A 16,435-nucleotide genomic window follows, 5' to 3' on the forward strand; every position below is an offset into this window, starting at 1 on the left:
GACCGAGGAGGAGAGGGGGGGTCCCCCAGAAGCCAATTGCTGAGCCAGCAGCAAAACCAGGGGTGCACTTCCACTTCCACTGGCACTTCTGGTTTTGTGGCTGGTGCTTCCAGGGAGTGCACGGCCAAACTCAGGGGGTGCATGTGCATCCGTGTGCACCACCTATGCATTGCCAACACTTCCAGGAGCTGTACTATGCACAGAAGTTTGTAAGTCTGGTACTGTGAACAACTGTAGATGCTTATGCTTTTCAGATCCTGAGGTCTCAGGCTGACTTGCTGGGAGTGTCATTATATACATTACTGAGAATCTTTAAGGCACCAGACCCAGAAGAGACCCTATGCCATTTCAGAAGATGGACCTTGGCAAGGACTTTGCTTCATCTTCCTCTGTCTATGGCCAAAGCCTCAGGTATATATATAAGACACAGGTTAAAAGAATACAGTTTTAGGCATCCAACTCCCAGTGTGAAAACCTAAACTCAGGTCCCAATCTGTGAGGCACCTACAGTGCATGGTAGGACTAGAACAGGAAGCAGAATAGTCAATGCACTAGCCAACAAGAAGTGCTGAGCTGGAGATAAATTGTAATTCCTGCTAAGCTTTTTTTACATAAAATGTTTCATGTTCCAAGTCAAATCAATTCCAAATCCATAAGTCAGTCAAGAGCCATAAGTGGCCCTACTACCGGCAAACATCCTCCACCCCCACCTGGGGCTTCAGATGTGTCCAAATCACTTGGTGGGCATCCTACATGCAGGCCCAAGCCTGGAGGTTTGGGGTTTGGCTGCCCCCAAGTTTTGCTCACCCTCAGAGGTATGGCCACAGGAGCAAGCTAGAGAGGAGTCTCCCATTTCCGTAAAGTGGGTGTAAAGCCAAGGGAAATGGTTTAGTGGGTGCAAAGTGGGTGTAAAGCCACAGGAAATGAACATGGGAGGTTAACGATACATTACCTCCGTGGGTGCTATCCTATGCCAGAAAAGCGGCTCTCCCCAGCGACTAGGAAACACCATAGTGATCACAGTATTTCCCCTGCCAGGTAAGTACTTAACTCAGGGCTACAGGTAGATAGCTCCATACAGTCATGATCACAGCCCTCATCCCGCTGCTAAGGGCAAGTACCCTCAAGGAGAGTGGGGCAAGGCTCGCTTTTTTCGTTTTTTTACCATGCACCCAGAGGAGGAGGAGGAAGAGATGTCCATCCTTGTGGCTAGAGGACTCACCCAGAACTCCTACTTTGTCTGAGAGGATTCAAACTCCCGTCATCCATCTTCCAGGAGCAGCAAGCCATAAAGAGCGACACAAGAAGGAGCATAACTCTGCAGCTTAGTAATGCAGGATAGGGATGAGAAGAGTCTTGGTTTCCAGCCTTTGTCCCAGGATTGTTTCTGTATTTCACATTAAATAGTGGCTGGATTAATTCCTAAAACGGTCCTGGGAGAAGGGACTGAACCCAACACCCCCATCTTCCAGGTGAGCAGGCTAACAAAAAGCATCAAGCTCTCTGTTTTGTGGGGCTCGCTCTCTCTGTGCCAATCAACAGTGAACTTTTATTTTTGCACAGTGGCCAGCTTCAGTAAGAGAGGTGGCAAGAGCAGCCCTTAGCCCAGTGGTTAGGACGTGGGTGGTGGAAGGATGGAAGGAGCCCAGACCACATGCACCATTACATAAAAGGGGCCTGACCACCCACAACCTCTTCCAGATCTTTTTTTAAAAGGAAGTGGTGGCTGCAATGGCAGTTGATGGGGAATCCAGTCCTGCAGGTGTATGCCACGCATGCCTCTTTGGGAGACTGAGTTAGAGGAACTACTGGTTTCTGAATCCCACTTGGACTAAAACCTGATCTAGACATGGAAGGAATCAGCCCTCTCAAGACTGGGATGGCTCTTGGCATATACAGCGGTACAAAAATAGGTTCCCAAGAAGCTTCAGGTGTTCTTTGGATAGACTATTGTTTTCTTCTAGCTGAAGATGGATTTTTTCAAACTAATTTTAAATCAATTGGCTGGACTTAAGGAGTTTGGAAAAGGAGTGGGAGAAATTCTTCAGAGCATGCCTGTGCTGTTGATGTCTCCTTAAAATATTCATCCAGCCTTTTCAAAAGGACAGGAAGAACAGAATACAAAGAGAGAGATAAAAATGCTTTATGTAAATGGACCTGTGCTTTAGAAGAACAAACGGACCATATTGCCAGTGCTTCCTTGGGTAGCTCATATCAGCCTTGCCTGCACTTCTCCCTCATTACCTTAAAGAGCAAAGCATGCGATAGCATGTTTGACATGTTAGTGACCAGGAAGGCCCGTCTTTGTAGCACTCTCTGGTGGGCTGATTTCCAGGAGGGGGACAGATGGGGACAAGATAGACACAGGCAGTTGCAATGCAATAGGACAACAAGCTGTAATATCTTGTTTTTGCTACTGAACTTGTGTTATCAGCAGAGACTGACATTTGGTCAGAGCTCACATTTTCACATGCTTATTCTCTTCTGTTTTTTCTGATAAGAAACCTCAGAAAACAGAAATGTACATCTGAGGATGACCAGGAAATGCACACCTCCAAAGCCAGATCCCCCTCTCATTTGTACCAGTTCCACCATGGTGTAGAGTTGCGCCTGATTTGCACTGGAGTAAGTGAGGACAAAAACCAGTCCCTAAACAATTTATGTGGGAGGACTTTGCGTGCAGCAATGGCAAGAGGTTCTGGTTTATTGTACTGAATTGACCATATGCTGTTTTTTTCTAGGTGTTAAGATACCATGGAGCTAAGTGAAGAATAAGTGTATGGTACCTATAATGCCTTCTCCACATCCTAGAAGATTTTGCCTCGCATGAACTGGGATTAGTGACAACATATATACAAAAAGCAAAACAGTGCAATTATGCTGTACTTAACGTGCGCACAAATGTGTGGACATCAAGGATGAATGTGAAAGTTTGGAGTAGAGAAGTCCTGATATCTGAAAACACATAGACATTCCTGACTCACCCCAGCACCCTGTACTCTACAGGCACTGAGAATCTCCATCATTTCTCTTTTAGGGACCAGCAAATCCCAATCCAGGTCCTCATGGCAGTAGGCTATTCCCATTTTCCTTCCCTGATTTCAGCGTCGTGAAAGTAGCCCTTCCACCTGCAAAAGTGATGCAGTAGAACTGCTTCCAGGCACACTTCCACCCTGAAGGTCCTAGGCTCAACTTGAAGCAGCAACTTCACTAGGTCCCCCTAAAGATAGATGTTTGGAGAAGCATCCAGTGAGACTCAACTTGGTCCTTGGGGGGTCTATAAACCCGTCAACAGGGTCGTCCTGGAGTCAGGGCAGGGAAGGAAAGGGAGAGGGAAGCTGTACAATTCTGAATATTTAGGTTCAAATCAGGAAGTAGCTTTATTCAGTTTGACACTGTAACAGGGGGCCTCCTTGGGGCCTATCTCCACGGCCCGCCCACCTGTCTTTTGGGGCAACTGCCCACCTTCTCACCCGCCACGCCTTGGTGTTAATTGATTCCTTTACAGATGTCACTCAAGCGGGAGGCTGCCCATTTTTGTGCCCCGATGCCAGGGGGCGCTCTCTGCGGCTCCTATCCTCCCCAATACCGCAGCCCAAGCCTCGCAGATGGCATCTTGCTGTTCATATCCTCACTGGCCCCACGCTGGGCCCCAGAATCATCCAAACAGGACCCCTCTGTGATCCCTCCAATCAGGCGGCCTCTCCGCCTTCATCCAGGCTACCTAGCCCCCCGAAGCCATTTTCCCCTCTTGGGTGTGGTCCCCCCGGGACCTTTGGCTCATGGGCCAGTCGAGGGTACTCTCTCATCCGGGTTGGGTCTCAAGCCCCTCACTTTCTCTCAGGGTCCGCTCTCTGGGCCCCTCAAACAAACAGGGTTACCCACCCAGTGGTGGGGGCAAGGGGTTAAGGCACCCCGACCCGCCTTCCACCGGGGTGGTAACTGGCCTGGCATTTCCTGGGGGCTCCCGCACCACTGAGAGCCCCACCACACCACCCACTCCCGGCAGGATGCAGTTTTAGGTCATGCCCAGGACCAGGAGCCTCCTTACCATCCCCTACAGCTCCTCCCTTACCTCCGGAATGTTCTCAGCAGCCCTCCGGCCAGGCGGTGTTGCTGCCTGGCCTCCCGCAGCCAAACTGCCCTGTTTATATAGGCAGCCCTTGCCTCCAAAATGGCTGCCCTCATCAGGCACCTGGTGGCTGCCAGCTCCAGGCCCTTAAAGTGGCAGGCACACACAGTGCCCTGCCACAGACACCACAGTCTACTCAAACACGGCTGACCTGTTTCTGCTGGTAAGCCCCCTCTGCTAGCAGATCAAATGAAGGAGGAACTCATTTCGGTGACTAGGCGCAGGCTTTTGCTTTACATGCCAAGAGAGCTGAAACCTGTTTTCTCCTGGTGCATGCAGATAGGCACAAATCACAGCTGCTGGTCCCTTTTTTTTAATCCCCTCTTCCCCGGAGTATTGCGTGATGAGGTCAATTTGAACTGTGCTTACCTGGAACTCATGTTAGCGGAAGGGAAAACGCCAATTACTTGCATTTAAAAATAGACCCAGAGAACGTTTTCTTTTTTTTCCTTGCTGATTGCCTGGTGGTGCTTGTTGCTGAGCGGGAAATCAAAACACCATCGCTGATTAGGCATTCAATGCTTGTTTTTTTGTTTGGATACTAATCTCGAAACAGAAAGAGATGCTATCTGCTGAAAAGAAATGTACACCCTGCTCTATATTGTATGCAGGGCATGCATGCCCCCTTTCCCGGAGCAAGGATTCTGGGACTGAAATGCTAAACTTAATGAACTTGAACATGCTCCTGGACCTTCCCCCCACCCCACCATGTCCATAGATCCCTCGATGCCCACTAAAGATCACTGTCCTTAGTGTAATAAACTCCAATGAAACAGAATTCACACCAGCCCTGCAGCTCATTAGGCAGCCTGCCACAGTGAATTGGCCTTGGCTTGTTTGAGAAGGAATTTAAATGTTAGTTATTCACAATGCCTAAAGAACGTTTTGCAAATCACAGAAGACATGACTGTCTGCAGTGATCGGAGAGGACTGCGACGCCGGGAAGGAGGGGGGGGTGGGCAGCGAACAAGGAGGATGTAGGAACATCTGGCAATTCATCTCAAACTATGACTTTCATGAGAGAAGCAGTCTTCATATAATATAGAACTTCATTCATATAAAGTACTTAGCGTCTGCCTAGGGACTGGGGTGTTTGGAAAAGGCTGCAGAGCTGCTTGGTTCATATTAACTAGAGACCCTTTGGCTTTGAGTATTTCAGGTATTAGAAGTGGATCCCTCCGAGACAAAAACCCAGATTCTCTTTCATTTTGCTGCAGCTTTTGAAGCACATTTGAATAGTTCACGTTTATAGCTTAAGTCAAATGGGAGTACGAGAGAACCATGCTTGCTAAAGTTCCCTCCACATCTTCGCATATATATTTTAAGAAAAGATGATTTCCTTCCTAAAATTCCCAACCAGACAAAAGAAAGACAGAGACTTATGGGGCTTTACAGCCAGTATGTTAGGGTTATTAAAATATGCTTTGTTATCTTCACCCATGGTAGCAGCTAGCATGAATTATTCTCATGGAGATGATTCCTCGTTTTCATGTCGGAACACTCTAAAGTTAGACGACACTTTGATTGCTGCTTTCACTGGGTAAGTATTAACAATATCACCACTTTTCAGGAAAATGAATATTCCCATATTTTCCCCAACTCAGCCACTGCAGGCATGAAAGATACAGCACCATTTCTCTTGGCTTCTCAAAACTGGTCCGGGAAATACTTCATGTGCATTAACTCCTACTGACGCGGGGAAGGAATTAGTCTCCTAAGTCAGTGACTGAGTTGGCCTGGTAGGCGCACAGAGTGAATTCTGTTTCCTAATCAGGCTTCTTCATCATGAGCTGGCCACCACTTTGCTACTTGGATGTGCACAAGGAAGGGTATGGCAGGACACAGTACCCTGTACTTCTGCTGTGTACAGACCTGTGGAAGGAACCCTAATTTACACAATGTCTCTATTATTTAAGGCTGAATTAGTACCTGGCAATCCACGCAACCCAAGTATAGTGAGCAGTCACATCCTTTCTGAAGCAGACAAGACTGAATTGTGACTCTGCTCCTGCTTCCTTTGCCCTGGGGAAGGAAAGGGAGGTGCAAGCCGTGCCAGCCTTTTTCCTAGAAGAGTTTGCATTCTGCTCTCCCCTAGCTTCAGAGCAGGGGGAGAGAAAACAAAGGTTGCCCCATGCCTACCTACATCAAAAGAAGTGCACAAACTGCTTCAAACATATCTTCTGAGCACATGTGTTATGTCTATAGATGTACTTTGGGGGACTGAAGTCCAGGTATAGCCCAGGACAAAGCCTTATCTTTTGACCTCAATTTTTAGTGAGTGTTTCCACTTCCCTTCTCTCTCCCCCTCTCCCCAGCACACGGATTTTGCAATAACATGCAAGACTGTGATGTGGTAGCTGGGGGAAGACCAGATCCTCCATCCAGATCCCATCGCTCTTTTGTTCACGCAACAGAACCAAGGATCTAGCTATACTCTTGCTCTTTGACAAGGAGGATGGACTAGAGAAATTAGGTGTACAGAAAGGCACATTTTGATGGCTATGGAGACTCTCTCCAAATATTCTTTCATTCCACCAGGTTTAAACACTTTGATGAATATGGCAGGCAGGTGTATTTTGATATGACACCTCCCATACTGTTAGAAAAAGGGTCCTACTGCTTAGGACCTGACACCTCCAATACTGTTAGAAAAAAGGTCCTACTCTGAGCAGTGCATTTGGTGCTAAGAAAAGTACTTTCTACTTCTGCAAATAGTTTTTTTACTTCCAGAAAAAGCTGTAAGTTATTGCTGTTTTGCTGGGGTTTGTTTGTCTTAATATCACAAAAAAGTTATACGCCAAGTAAAGGAACGTCAGCCCATCCAAGCCAATTTAAACCCTTCAATATACAGCTTAAGCTCCATACAGGCCCAGGACTCCACCCAAATACTAGGACAATTTCATTAAGATTGTTGCATGTACCAGTTCCCGGCACAGCTGTACTGAGAGCGTAACGTGGTGGTTCAGTGCAACTACGATACAGTATGGAAACCTTTAATATATGGAAACCTTTAATAAAACACCATAACTTGTGTGTCCATCCAGGAGGAATGTGCTGCCAGGAGATATCATATTTACAATATAAAGGGGGACGTATTTTAGATTTGTCCCAATTAACCTTGTAACGAGATGTATTGGAGTGCTTATTAATGACAGTAATGAGATGCAGACAAGACAATGCATAAAACATCATTGGCATATAAATTAAATTCATATGCACAGATACCTTTATGCACTGGACATGAAGGGAAATTATTAAGAGGCAATTTTATAAAAAAGGCTAATTAGAACAAAAATTCAATACTTTTCCTAGCTCATATCCATCAGTGTTAGAAACCTGTTTGACCACTGACTGAGGAATTGTTCCTATTGATATTACTGTGCAAGTTATGAAATTAATTTTATGATTGTTCTCTTGGAAATTATATTTGCTACAAATAGTTATGTATCCATTATCCTTTGACTATATATTGGTCTACACTTTAATTTGCTTTGGTTTGTATGCATAATTTAAAGCTAAAATGTACTGCATGCCACTGTAGAAAGATATAGGAAGTTGATTTCCATTCTGAGCCAAATTATGATCACCTTATTCATGCAGATCCCATGAGAGTTAAGGTTTCAGCGAGCAACATAAAAGGCCCTGATCCTTTAAGTACATGCTTAAATTTATGTGCAGTAGTCCAACTGAAGTTAACAACTTGACTTGTGGGCTCTAGTTTGCACGCTTAAGACTTGCAGACTTTGTTCTGCTGGCACACATTTCATTAACATCAGTGGCTAAATCCCATGCAGTTCTGAATATTCAGGCAAAAGGGAGACTTTTAAAATGCTTCTCATGATCAGCAGTAACAACAAACTGATTACCATGCTGGGGTTTATAATAGCATTTCACTTTCTTATCACTTATTGGCATTATAACAAACAGATAAATTACACCCACACACACACAAAAAGCTATGTAAGCATGGCTGAAAGAGTATGAAAATCACTTTATCAGAGGAGTGATTTGCTCTCAATGGATACTAGAAATTATGTAGAGTAAAGTAATAGCTCATGGCATGACTTATTGTCATTATGAGAGACAGGAGGCCGAAGAATAGAGCTTCAGATACCTGAGAAGTCTTCACGCTATTACAATCATATCCAGCAGTGCTATTTATTAAATTCTTTAAAGTGAGTGGAAAGTGCAGAGATTTTTTAAATGTGCCTTAATTTGGAACAGCATCACACCCAAAAGAACTTTAATGCTCCACATGTTTTGGGTGGGGGAGGTGGTGATGGGGAGGAAGGACAGGGAGACTAATGGAGAAGTGGGAGGTTCAAATCGATAGAAACAAAAGGTGTTCAGCATCGCTGAGATTTGGGTCGCAACACCATTTAGCACTATTTGTATTACATATGCACACCAATTTCATGACCGAGCATGGACCTGTTTTGCTAGACATTGTTCAAAACACTTACAGTGGAGAGTAAAGACCTCGCAATTTAAGTAAGCAAGATATAAAATAGGGACCAGCACACTAACAGTGAGAGCCAAAGTGGAGCACAAAACACTGGGCCACGCTGCCTTTCCTTTAGTAGAATAAAAATGATAGTGCTTGATTCTCCTCTCTCTTACTTGGTTATGAATCAGGAATAATGGCACTAAAGTCCATAGAATGACAATGGTGTTTAAACTGCTGGGAGAGCAGAATGAAGCATGTTAAGTGCAAAAATTTGTATTTTTTTCCATTAAATCAGTCGGTTCTACTCAACATATGCCAGCCGAGTGGGTAGAGATACTGAAATCCATGCTGTACGAGGAGACGCGAGTCTGTTCACAGAAACCCTTATTTCATATCGATGGCATTTTTCTAGCGGCTGTAGAGTTTTTAAAGACTACAAAACTTGGATTGCAAGGTCTGCAGTGCACCACACTGTTTATTTCAAGTCTACCCTTTGAGTCAGCACAGAAGGGTTCAGAAAAAGCCCATCTGGGTTTTATGCTTCTAAGAGGTTTTACTGTTTATATATTTAGGGCTATAAAAATGGGCAGAAATCCTCAATGCACAGTGCCTTAGCCTGTCCATTTCATAATATAACATTGTGCTAGCAAAACTCTCTATACAGGGGACAAGATGGTTTAATGAGCTAGGCACCAGGTTGGAGCTACCCTGCCTTCCTGGAGCCAGAGGACTGAGTCTCAGCATGGTAAAGTCAGCTCTTCTCCATCAATTAAGCTTAATGTAAATGACTTTTTAGGGGTCTTTCATATGAGACCTTAGCAACAATGTGGTGCAGATGTTAAAAATCCCCAAACACACTTCAATTTTTTTTTTTTTTTTTGGTAAAGTTTGCTCTCACATTCATGGTTAAAAACCATCACCTTCCTAAGTTGTTTTGCAGAGCGTTCGGGTGTCTATCGAGGTGCTCCAGCGCGTTCTAATTAGAACACTCAATTAATCGAGTCCGCTCTGCGTTCTAATTAGAACGCTCCAGTGTCACCTCACCAGCATGTGTATTAAGCCCCCACGTTTCAAAATGGCCGTGGGGTGCTTTATCGAAACCCCCAAGGAATGAACTTTAGATAAAGCGTCCCATGGCCATTTTGAAATGTGCAGGGGCTTCATGAATGTGACAGTGAGCTGTTTTAATTAAAGTAGCTGTCCAGGAACCAGTCTAATTAAAATGCAGCCACCCCTGAGCATGTGTATAGGCAGCCTTAATTGCCACCTCTCCCCTGAAGATAGCTGCCCGATGGCTGCATGTTCAAGCGTTGAGAGCCTTGATCATAAAAAGGCATGGCAATCTATGGCTCTGATTCTGCCCTGAAAATCAAAAAGAGAGGCATGGTGGCAAGCACCTAGCCTATAACAGAAAGATGGCTCAGCAAAGGCTGCTGTTATATCCAATTCCAACAGGATTTGGTGACAACCAAATCAAATGGTGCATATAAAAGCCTTGTGACACGTTACACTTAGCACATGATATATTTAGATTGTAGTTTAAAACTTTTTAAGTCATATTAATGCTTTCTGGAAAAGGGAGGTAGAACCCTCCTCTTTCTCACGGTGCCTTTTGGTAACTGCATGCAGAGGAAAGAGCAATCTGTACTGGACGTTAGGTGCTGGCTAATGGGAGCTACCATAAAAAAAAAAGATTTTTTTAATATGTTCTTTTCTTTCTTTTTTTTCAACTCGCAGCAACTAAGTGAACTGAGGAAGAAAACGGAGCTGCTGAACAACAAAAACTAAATTAGTAACTGGGTACCCATTGCCAAGGGCAACATGCATTCGACAGAGGATATGATAATGACAGATGAATCCTCACACTCAGCCTAACTTCTCTCCCTGGAAAATAAATGCTCGTTGCCTTCAGTATTTTCACCTGCACTGCAGTCACCTTCCCTCCACAGCAGCTGCTTGCAGCTTTGTCAGTGAAAGCCAGTAGAGGTACAGTTTCCTGTCATTAACATGACAGGATCGCCCCAATTTTCAGCTGACAGGACTGGATTTTTATGGCTTCTCGTGCCTTTTCTTTCCTGCTCCTCCTCCATCCTTTTTTTTCCTGGGAATTCTGCTCTCTTCCTCTCTTTCCCCTGTTCCAGTCCCTGGAGCCCACTGATTCTTACACTTTCCACCCCATTCCACCTCTGATTTAGGTGGGTTGCCGCAGACCAAAACGGATATAATATAAGGCACCTTCTTTCCACCCTTATTTTCAAACGGCTCCGAAACCCTGCACAGCGATGAACAATACAGTCACAGAGCTAAGTAAGAGGATGAGACAATCCCAGCGTATTATTCACCCCGTTGCTAAATATTAAGGTTCCGGCAAAAGTTCAGAGGTATAGTCCTGACTGCAACCAGCCCCTGAGCTGGGGCAGCGAAGGGATCTAAGGGCCTCTTGCTCTTGCAAAGGCAGATGCACTCCCTAAACTCAACCAGCAACAAAGACTGTTCCCACTATCTGCTCTTGCTGCTGCCAAGTAAGCAATGGCAGAGGTCAGCCATTATATCCATGAACAAACCAAGGATCCTGGCTCAGGCGCCTGCAGACACTAGGCAGGTGCTGATCATCTGGTGCTGGGAGGAAGGCACAAGAAATTCTAGAAGAGGCAGATACGGGATCACCTGCCCATAACTGAAAATACACCAGAGGTGTAGGCTGGCTTCTATCCCAGTGCTTGAGGGTTCACATCTGTTACGTCTGGCAACTAAATTCAAACCTATCTCCATGATATCCCTGGCAAATGAAAGATCCAGTGCTTTTCCTAAGCCTGGCCTATGCATTTCCATTACTACACCATTAGGTTGGCAACTACAATTCACTGCAATTCCTGATATAGGCCCAAATTCTCTTTACTTTGCAACTGGAGGTATCTTAAGGCAACAGGATTTGCACCGACCCAACAATCACATGTTCTCTTCAAACTACAGAAATGTTCACCTAACAGCAGCGTTGAAAACCCCACGTCCCATTTACTAATGATTAAGTAAAGTTTGGATCGAGATTTTATGTTTCTGGAATCATCAGAGACTCGTATGCAGTATCTAGAAGGAAGTGCAATCAATCCTGAATACCTGTTATTCCTTCATCAAACTCATTATATTTAGATAGAATACTTCTCATTCTCCTTTTGCCAGATAAGTTCCAGAGCCAGGAGCTTTTGTTATGAGGGGCTTGCAAACAATATAGAGCTTTGGAAAGGAACCATGTTTAGACAGGAGAAATGGATAACAATGGTACTGCATGTGTCAGACAATGGAAAGGAGGGACTGCAAACTAATAATGACAGAGCTATTTATTATTGAATAACCAGCCTCCAATTTTAGAAACATAAGATCTCTCATTTCCTATTGTTCATTTTAATTAGTATTTTCCCTAAATAGTGCCCCTCTTTCTATATGCTATTTATATGAATGCAAAGAAAATATACAGTACATGCAATGTTAGCAGAATGTCGACAAAAAATGTGTTGTAAGCAATATGTGAATTATACTCTGTCTTGAGTGAGGAAGGTTCAGGGAACGATTTTGGCTTTTGTAACAGGATGGTCTCTCATTAATGGTTTCTGCTCCCTTTTTGTATCATTGCATTCCAAAATCCACAAGATTGCAAGAAATGGATTCAATACTGTTAAAAGGGGGGATAAGAAGTAAAAGTTTCAGTTAAAAAAAAAAAAAGATGAAGAAAAGGCAGGCTTCAGCTGCTTTTGGATCAAGTCCCCATTACGCTTCAAACAGCTTCTTAAAACTTACATTTGTTACTACAAAAAGCCTGTTAGCAGCTAAGACCTGGGTGCACTATAAAATATCCTGCTGATTTCCTTGGACTTGGTCTCATTGCTGTATGCACCTGTTATATCTCCTTGTAATTGGGCCCAGAACCTGCAAAATCACTGGGGACTCCATGGGGCAGCTAAGTACAACCGTGATACTCCTGCCCTTCCCTGGGAGTCGCACAACTGCCTCTGTGTGCAAAACAAGTCAAGAAGTTGTCTGTGCACCTTCGATTTCATTTTGACAGCAGTTCCAAGCTTCTTCTGTTCACTTTCAAAGAGTAGCCAAACACTCCTTATTCGCACAATCATACATGAAAAACAAATTTAAACTGGAAATGTTATGTGCAATCAGCACTGCCCATTCCAGAAGTTCAGACGACCCAACCCCAAACCCTCAAAAATCAGATTACAAAAATATTGCGTTATGTTTTCTGGTCTCTCTTATGAGGTTTGTATTATAACAATTAAGTAAGCCTCATCCCCCCCTCCACTCCCCACAATTTGTTCAAAGGTAAGCTGCCCCTGCAAGGTTAATTTGGTCTCCAATTCAGGAATTCTTGTTAGAGGATCCAAAATATAGCAAAATTACACAGATCTGCTCAAAATGCTGCCTGGTACATAGTGTGTGGCAGGTCTGTCACTGAAAGAACAGTAGTATCTGCAAAGGAAAGAACAAATTGCCTTGCAATCAGAAAGACAGAATACAATTTCCTCAAATTTCCATAATTGTACTAACTCATAGTAGTGGCTTATCTGAGGATCACAAAGCATCTCATGATGATAGATATCATCTGCATTTTGCAGGAGGGTACCTAAGGTGCAGAAAGAAGAGAGGATGTACTACTTGTCCCTTTATAGGCAAAGAGAGTTTTGCCATTACATTTCAGCAGGGCCAAGATTTCACCACAAACCTGCAGGTTTTCACAGCTATGCCCCCAAACTAAGAAGTATTGCCCTACTGCTTCACAACTTCCTAGTTTTATAGACGTAACTCAGCTGAGCCTGCAGAGATGTGATGACATGGTCGGGTGCCTGGGACAGCTGCTGGGTGAAAATAAGACCGCCCAACTCCATTTTTGGGGGTTTGGTTTTTTGGTTGGGTTTTTTGTTTTGTTTTGTTTTTTACAAACAAAGGACATTTCTGCAACAGTGTTGCCCACACAGCACAACAACAGAATACAGAATGCACTGAATAGTTAAAACCTGGCTTTGCAACAGTCCAGAAAAATTAAATGTTACCTATTAAATCATTTCAAATCAGGGATTAAAAAAAATATCTCAGTAGATGCATTGAGCTAATTTTCTGTGCTGCCAATACTCATGTGAAAGAGATGCACTAGGTTTTCTACAACATTCATTAAACAAAAGTAATGGCTAAAGTGGTTTCTGCAGAACATCCCCAAACCTATTCTTTGTGGGACGACAACTTATATATTGCTTGCTATACATAGAAACATGCAATTTTACTGTTCAGTTTATAGCACGTTAACTAATAGGGTATAACAAACTCCAACTTTTGCACTGCCAGTTTTATAAACAATGCTTAAAGACACAGACACAAAACAGCTCCGTGAAACTACTCTTGGTTGGCATTCATTCATTCACACAGGCCCATTGAAGAAAATACGTCTTCTTAACTAACTTTGCAGAGAGGAACATATGCTTCATTAATCTTCAACACCTCAACTTGAAAACAAAAACTATGGCACTCAGAATAGGAAGTCCACAACTGTCATGACGGAAATACCAACCTTCTACCCACAGGAATGCATTCCCCCAGAAGGCCTCCTTTGCAGACAGGCCCATTTTTCTTTCTTTAAGGGACTGGAGATAACAGAAGGGTGCACTTATTCTCATATGCCTAAAAAAGAAAATGCTGAATTCTGGGGGATGCAAGGATCACTGCCTTTAGATATGTGGGTGTCAAGAAAGACAGAGACCTTCATTTAGTTCAGTATACTTATGGTGGAGGTTTTGAAAGGGGCCTAAATGACTCGATCTGTACAGTCCTCATAGCAAGGCTATACTAATAAGAGCAAGGCAGGGGGGGCTTGCTGTAGAAACCTATCACTTTTATCACATCATATTTAAAGTTGCTGATTTTATAAATATGTAACAATGGCCAAAATCTTCCATATAAATGATAAACTCACTTGTTATTGACCACTACCAGAGAACTTGAAAAAAGGTGATTTTATATTTTTTTTCTTTTTTTTTTTTTTAATTTTTATGATGCATCTCTGAAGGCAAACAGCTTGTATTTGTGCAACCTTTTTTTTTTTTTGACATTTGCAAAAGGGGCTCAAGTTTGCATTTCAGGAAAATAAAAAACAAAAACTTTAGGACAGAATTTGGTATTTGCTCTTTCTGATTATTTTGAGTGGGGGGGCGGGGAGATTGAGCTTGCAAAGAAATATAATGAGCACCATTTTGTCATTGCTGTCCTTGTCATTGTGACAAATCCAGCAAGGTGCTGGCTCTAGAGGTAGAGCATACAGACTTCAATACAATCTGCTCTCGTGCGGCTTCTGTCATGTCCTGGAGATCTGTTGTTGTTTGAATAAAGAACATCTAAGAACGCTGCTTTGACTGCTGTGGCTCCAGGTAACATCATTTCTTATATGACTTGTTCTTCCTTTCTCTACTGCACTAGTGAAGATTAAGGATGGAGTAGGATCTATCGTCCCAAACCATCATCAGCTCGTACTACTAAGAGGACCAAAAAATAAATAAATGAAGTGGTCCTTGATATTAAATTATTTTTACTTAGAAGTTACATCTCAATAGAGCTGGCAAGAAAATAAAAACGGAGGAAAGACACAGTACAAATTGGTTTTCTTCGTATTCTCGTTAACATCAATTTTCTGCCTACCCTGGGTGTAACCAATCTAGGTGGACGTGGTTTACTGAGGCCAAACGACTGTACAAGCGTTACACATAAATCAGTATCAGTGACCGAAAACCAGTCTCCACCTGGAACAGAACAGAAGTTTGGTGCACAGAGACTGGTTTAAAAATGGCAAGACCTGGTCTAAGACAGAACTGGATTAACATGCACTCAAACTTAATTGATTTAGGTTAAACTACCTCACTGAACTTCTGTACCAGATTCTCGATCGATTCACATTAGGCTGCTCTCCGCTGGCATCCCAGGCACCTTTGCAGCCCTCCCACTAGCTCCCTTTCGCAGGGAGACATGCTAGCATTTGCTCCACGCTTGGCTGCTCCACAGACTGTCACAGAGCTGAGTCAGCAGAGACTTTCTCCCCAGTCCCACCTCCTGTCTCTGGCTAGCTCTCAGGTGCAAGGCAGCTTATGCTGGCTTGGCTCTGTGACAGCCCTGGGGGCGGCCCACTGGGACGCATGCAAGAGTGCCTGCAATCTGCTGGCCTTGGCCAGTGCAGGGCAGTCTACATGCCCCCCTACCACCGAAGGGTGAACATGTGTACTGCTCACTCCCAATCGTACCTACACTGCTTATAGAAACCGGCACAGGCTTGATTGATTCTGCCTCGGGCTTGTTGAATGTCTGTACCTAGCCTGGAAGTTCATGCAAAGTGTGTTTTGCTGCTTTTCACTCCTCCTGAAATTTGTTTTCAGAGCCAAGCTCAAGTGAGCTGAGAACCCAGTATTTTGACTAGTATCTGGTCACAATCAGCCAGAACCATCACGTTTTGAATGGTTTAGTCCCTGGGATGGTGACTTCACTAAAAACCTTTCAACCTCATCCACATCCATCGTTGCCTATAAGCACCACTCAGGACGAAGGCTCATCGTGTTGGGTGCTGTGCAGTCAGGGGCATTCCCTGCCCCAAAGAGTTTACAACCTAATTTAAGACAAGGTGCAACGTGTAAGAATAGCAGTTGAAGAGGATGCGTAACAATGAGATAGTTACTTAGATGCACAGACTCAGCGCGAGCCAACCTCTCTCTTTAGAGTCATTTGTAAGCTTGTATAAACTAGGAAGTTATGATGCTAAATAATGTACTAGCCCCCTACCCACCTATTATCTAGTGACTATTTCCAATAGGCATTCC

The sequence above is a fragment of the Alligator sinensis genome, unplaced genomic scaffold (assembly GCF_000455745.1).
Source record: "Alligator sinensis unplaced genomic scaffold, ASM45574v1 scaffold121_1, whole genome shotgun sequence".
Classification (NCBI taxonomy): Eukaryota; Metazoa; Chordata; order Crocodylia; family Alligatoridae; genus Alligator; species Alligator sinensis.